The following is a 6,154-nucleotide window of genomic DNA, read 5'->3' as shown; positions in this document are numbered from 1 at the left end:
AGAAAGAAGAAAATTTTTACAATAAAATTTTGAACGAACCAAGATAATAAAATAAAAGATTAGAATAGCAACAAGGATGAGACAAATCAAGTTTAGGAATAATTAAGTAGATTTAAATTAAGAAAAGGTAGGAGTGGCTACTAGATTATTATAATCCTTAAATACGACCTTTTTCTAACTAGGCTAACGTCCTACAGTCAACACGACTCTGATACCACTTTTGTCACACCTGAGTTTAAGGACAAAATCGAGTGCATTAGATACATGTGCGCCAGGATCAAGTTACACACATGTACGACAATAGTGAATAACAAAGACAGTGCTAAAGCGAATAGAGAGAGTATGAAACATTATTACATGACCGAAAGTCTCAATAAAACATAAGCCTAATTTACTACGCAGCGGAACTCCAAAGACGACGACGACTCCACAGGCAGCTGACTGAAGAAACGTACGCCTAGAACTCCTCAAAGTCGTGTAGATACTCGTCTTCCCAATTAGCTTGGTCTGAACAGCAGTATTGCAAGGGTGAGTACACTTATGGTTGGTACTCAACAAGTCGTGGGGAATAGTGTAGTTTAAGGCAAATAAAGGTATGGCTAAGGCATAATTAGCATTCGCTTTTAATTAAGTTGGACAAGTTTTATTAGCAATTAACTAAGTACAAGTTTATACCACCCAAAATTAAACATGAGCATAAATTAAGTAAACAACATATGCATGAAATGACAACAAGTTAAGTCCATCTTCCCATAATATTATCATGTGAGGGTCCAGGACGCTCTTAACCGTGAGCACGGCTCATCGATCAATTTTACACTCTGCAGAGGTGGCACATCTTTACCCACAAGTCGCGTAAAAGTTCAAAAGAACTTTGGACCCAACCATGCGGTGTTTGCAAGGCACCATACCACACTTCCGAGGTGTGATTGCATAGGGACGCTACGAGGCCTTTACAAAGATTCATCAGTCAGTGGTAACTCGCTAAGGTTTCGATGTCTAGCGTGCACCACCCATCCTAGGCAAAAATGCAACGACTCAGTCCCCCCTCTTGCCTCATCACGAGTAAGGTCACCCCAGACTAAGGTTTCTAATTATTCAGCCAAGACCAGAGCCATTTAGTCTTGTGGTAGCACTGTTTTCCTGGGTGGTTCTCCATGTTCCGATTAACAATAATGATCTTGTATTAATGAAAGGTATAACAGAAGTAAAGCAAGATTAAGCTTTGTGTTTAGTTAAACCACCATGTACCATGTAAGCACTAAGCATGAACTACCCCAACATAAAGTAAACCGGTTGGTCAAGGTAAAGGTAAATCAATCTAGGAGAACCTTAATTGGGACCCATCAACTTAATCTTAACATGTGCATAGCATAAATGTTGAGTACGAGAAAGTAAAGGTGTATAGGATGAAAAGGTAGTGATCAAGGACACGACTTGCCTTCTTGGCCTTGCTCCTGCTGTTCGTACTCCTCGAAGGCTTGGTCTTCAACTCCCTTGAACTGCGGGACGTCTACACGCGTCACACGGGCACAAACAAGCAAACATGGGCAAAAGTAAGAAAACAGTACACCAATCATAGTTAAACAGAGAAAACAATCTTGGGAAGTTGATCTACGCTTCAAAACGAACACGTGGATATAAAGAACACGAAAAACGGAGTTAAATTGCAAAAGATATGATTAAAACAAGATCCAGGGGCTTTTCTGTGAGAAAATAAAACTTTTAGGGCCTATCCGCGAAAATCGAGGGCTTATACGTAATTATGCGTATAAACCGAGGGTCTAACACGCAAAAACTCAAATCCGGACGGCGGGTTGATTCTTGAAAAGCTCAAGGGTTAAACCGAAAAGTGCGAGGGCAGATCTAGAATTATTTTCAACGCGATTTGGACCGCGTGTTGATTTGCGGAAAAGGCGAGGGCTTAAGAGCAAAAACGACGCGGCGCGGCGCGGTTGATCGGTACGTGGCCGGATTGACTGGCGATCAGCCGTCGGATCAAGATCTGACGGTCGCGGTGATCCACGACATCGCGGCGGCGGCGGCGAGCGGCGGCGGGTCGCCGGAGTAAGCCGAAACAACGCCACGGGGCTCGGTTTCACGCGCGGAAGGCACCTGAAGAACAAGAAGGTTGCGGCGAACTCGTTTTGGGGGTCCTTGGCGACCAGAGTTCACTGGAGGCGGCGCTTGACGGCGGGGAAGAGGCGGCGGCGCTGGAGCTTTGGGGAGCTAGGGTTTCGGGTGCTTCGGCGTGGGTGCTCGAGGCCGGGAGGTGGCGGCGGCTTATATAGGGGTGGTGCTGGGAGATAGAGTGGCCCTGAGTTTAAACCCCCCCGAAGGAGTCGGAGCGGAGGCGGGCAGTTGCGGAATCGGCGGCGGCCGTTGCGGGGAGTCCCGGGGGGTTACGGCCGGAGGAGGAAGATGACGGGTGGCGGGCCGGCGCGATTTCGTGGGCCGGCGCGTGTTCGCGAGCCGCGAGGTGATGGGCGAGCGGGCGAGCTACGCAGGCCGGGGGCGGCTGCGTGGGCTGACGCACGCGTTCGTGGGCCACGGGGAGGAAGTGAAGCGGCGGGCGCGCGGGAGATAACATGGCCGGCGAGCTGTTGCGGCTGGGCTGCGAGAGAAGGCGGAGCGGCCGGATTGACTCGCGATGAGCCGTCGGATCAAGATCTGACGGTCGCGGTGATCCATGACATCGCGGCGGTGGCGGCGAGCGGCGGCGCGCGACGGCGAGCGGCGGCGGGTCGCCGGAGTAAGCCGAAATAACGCAACGGGGCTCGGTTTCGCGCGCGGAAGGCACCAGAAGAACAAGGAGGTTGCGGCGAACTCGTTTTGAGGGTCCTTGGCGACCGGAGCTCACCGGAGGCGGCGCTTGACGGCGGGGAAGAGACGGCGGCGCTGGAGCTTTGGGAAGCTAGGGTTTCGGGTGCTTCGGCGTGGGTGCTCGAGGCCGGGAGTTGGCGGCGGCTTATATAGGGGTGGTGCTGGGAGATAGAGTGGCCCCGAGTTTAAACCCCCCTGAAGGAGTCGGAGCGGAGGCGGGCGGTTGCGGAGTCGGCGGCGGCCGTTGCGGGGAGTCCCGGTCGGATACGGCTGGAGGAGGAACATGACGGGTGGCGGGCCGGCGCGACTTCGTGGGCCAGCGCGTGTTCGCGGGCCGTGAGGTGACGGGCGAGCGGGCGAGCTACGCAGGCCGGGGGCGGCTGCGTGGGCTGACGCACGCGTTCGCGGGCCACGGGGAGGAAGTGAAGCGGCGGGCACGCGGGAGATAACATGGCCGGCGAGCTGTTGCGGCTGGGCTGCGAGAGAAGGTGGAGCGGCCGGATTGACTCGCAATGAGCCGTCGGATCAAGATCTGACGGTCGCGGTGATCCATGACATCGCGGCAGCGCGCGACGGTGAGCGGCGGCGGGTCGCCGGAGTAAGCCGAAACAACGCAACGGGGCTCGGTTTCGCGCGCGGAAGGCACCAGAAGAACAAGGAGGTTGCGGCGAACTCGTTTTGAGGGTCCTTAGCGACCGGAGCTCACCGGAGGCGGCGCTTGACGGCGGGGAAGAGACGGCGGCGCTGGAGCTTTGGGAAGCTAGGGTTTCGGGTGCTTCGGCGTGGGTGCTAGAGGCCGGGAGTTGGCGGCGGCTTATATAGGGGCGGTGCTGGGAGATAGAGCGGCCCCGAGTTTAAACCCCCCCGAAGGAGTCGGAGGGGAGGCGAGCGGTTGCGGAGTCGGCGGCGGCCGTTGCGGGGAGTCCTGGCCGGAGACAGCCAGAGGAGGAAGATGACGGGTGGCGGGCCGGCGTGACTTCGTGGGCTGGCGCGCGTTCGCGGGCCGCGAGGCGACGGGCGAGCGGGCGAGCTACGCAGGCCGGGGGTGGCTGCGTGGGCTGACGCACGCGTTCGCGGGCCATGGGGAGGAAGTGAAGCGGCGGCCGCGCGGGAGATAGCTGGGCCGGAGAGCTGTTGCGGCTGGGTTGCGAGAGAAGGTGGGGCGGCCGGAGGAGCTGTAGCTCGGCTGGGCCAGGAGGAGAAGAAGAAAGAGAAAAAGAAAACGAAAAGGAAAAAAGGTTTTGAAAATTGAATTTAAATTTGGAATTCAAATTTTTGATTCAACTCAAACAATCAAAAACTATGCTCCAGCATGAATGCACAAATAATTCCTATGATGAATTTAATTAAATTAAAGAAAATGAAATTAAATGCCTAGAATTTAAATGACACCCTAATTTGAGCAAATTTTAATGAATTTGAATTCTTTAAAATTTTGGGTGTTACATGAAAGAAACATGTATGGGACTTGATGAATGCTAGAGCAAATTGAGCTGCCAGCTACACCACTAGTTGAACGAAAATGGACCTCTGAGCTAAGCAAGGATCTGCTAAGGCCTGAGTTGGTACGGAAGCTATCAACAAAGATGTACGAATTCCATGGATGGTACATGAAGTTGTCAGCTGATGAGAGGGAGATGTTCGGCCTTAAGATAAACCTGATAGATTTTCACGGCGACGGCAAGAAAGTCCTATGGCTACAATCCAAGGATATATACGAAGTGTACCATCATGATTGCCTGGATGTCTCTCTGATCAGCGTCTGGGTTCTGTAAGTATCCGTTTATCTATATGTAAATTTTGGCTTATATCATTATTTTTTGTGCATGCGTCGCCGTACTAACTTCGTCTTCCATTTTATGTAGGATGCTAATTCTGACGTGTCGACGAGAAGCGTACCTCCATGTTGGCTTCATGGATCCATCCATAGTGAACCAAGACGAGATACAAGATTTTCCAGACAAAATGCTGGTGGCAGTATACAATTCCCTAGATAGACAAAAATATAAGGATTGCATACTACTTCCATACAACTTGAAGTAAGTGTGTATTCCATCTATTTTTGTTTTCTTTTTCGTTACCCGATTAATGTTAATTAGCTCTAATATATATGAACATTTACGTACGCAGCTACCACAGGATCCTCATTATAACGGACACTGAAAAATGTTACGTCACTGTCTTCAATTCATTAAGGAAAGATCCGGACTACATGCAAGACATGCTAGGCTTGTAATAATTTTGGACCTCTATCTCTATACAAAAGTTTATTTCCTAAATTTTCACCTAACACTGTATCATTCACTATTTAATCCGCTGAGCATGGAGAGAATTCATCGGGGCACACAAAGGTCAATTCAAAGAAAAACTTGCATGGAGAACAGACTTCCCGGTACGTATGAAGTCCGCACATTTTGAACATTCTATAGCATGAATAATTCATAACTTGTTTTTTTCCCTAGACAGGAACCCGAGAATAATCTATGTGGCTACTATGTCTGTGAGCACATGCATGCTTTTATGGGACCCAAGACTGCCAAGATGATGCCGCATGAATATAAAGTACGTAAAATAAAACTATTAATAGTTAATTATTTTCTACCTCCTTATATTTAATTGTTCGTGTAAAATTCACATGTATCCAAATTACAAATGATGAATATTCAACAAGGACTCTTGAGTAAGGAAAGAGTAGAGGAAATATGTGAAGGTCTCATTAGATTCCTAGTGAACGAGGTGGTAAATCCAAAAGGAGAATTTAATTACGATGGACGAAAATTAGACGCTCTGAGCAACACCTCGACGGGAAGATCGTAGAGATATATAGTTTGATTTGTATATAATACGCTAAGATTTGTATATATATATATATTGTATATATATACACTAAGAATTGTATATATACTAAGAATTTTATATATAGTAATTGTATAAAAAGTTGTTTGATTGGTTTAAATACTAGTTTGATTTTATTATAAAAAAGGATCAACTACTAAAGGTTAACTTAAGGTGTACGTACGTGATGCATGAAATTACAAGTACCATGCAACCTAACTAAAGGGGCGCGCGCCTAAATTTCAAGCAGGACTTCTAAAGGGTGCTTCTTTAGTCCCGGGCCTGGCGTGGCAGCCCCTTTAGTCCCGGTTGGTTTTACCAACCGGGATAATAGGGGGTCTTTAGTCCCGGTTGAGGGACCCGGAGCTAAAGACCCCCTTTCTATCTCGATTGCTTTATCTCGGATGGTTTTTCAGGAGATTTGCTCCCTACCAACCGGGATAATAGGTGAGCTCTCCACCAGTGATGCATCCTCCTAAGGTTGCTAACTGCAGCA

This window comes from Setaria viridis, chromosome 8 (assembly GCF_005286985.2).
Source record: "Setaria viridis chromosome 8, Setaria_viridis_v4.0, whole genome shotgun sequence".
In the NCBI taxonomy this organism is placed as follows: Eukaryota; Viridiplantae; Streptophyta; class Magnoliopsida; order Poales; family Poaceae; genus Setaria; species Setaria viridis.
Note: the sequence above shows the minus strand (reverse complement) of the source record.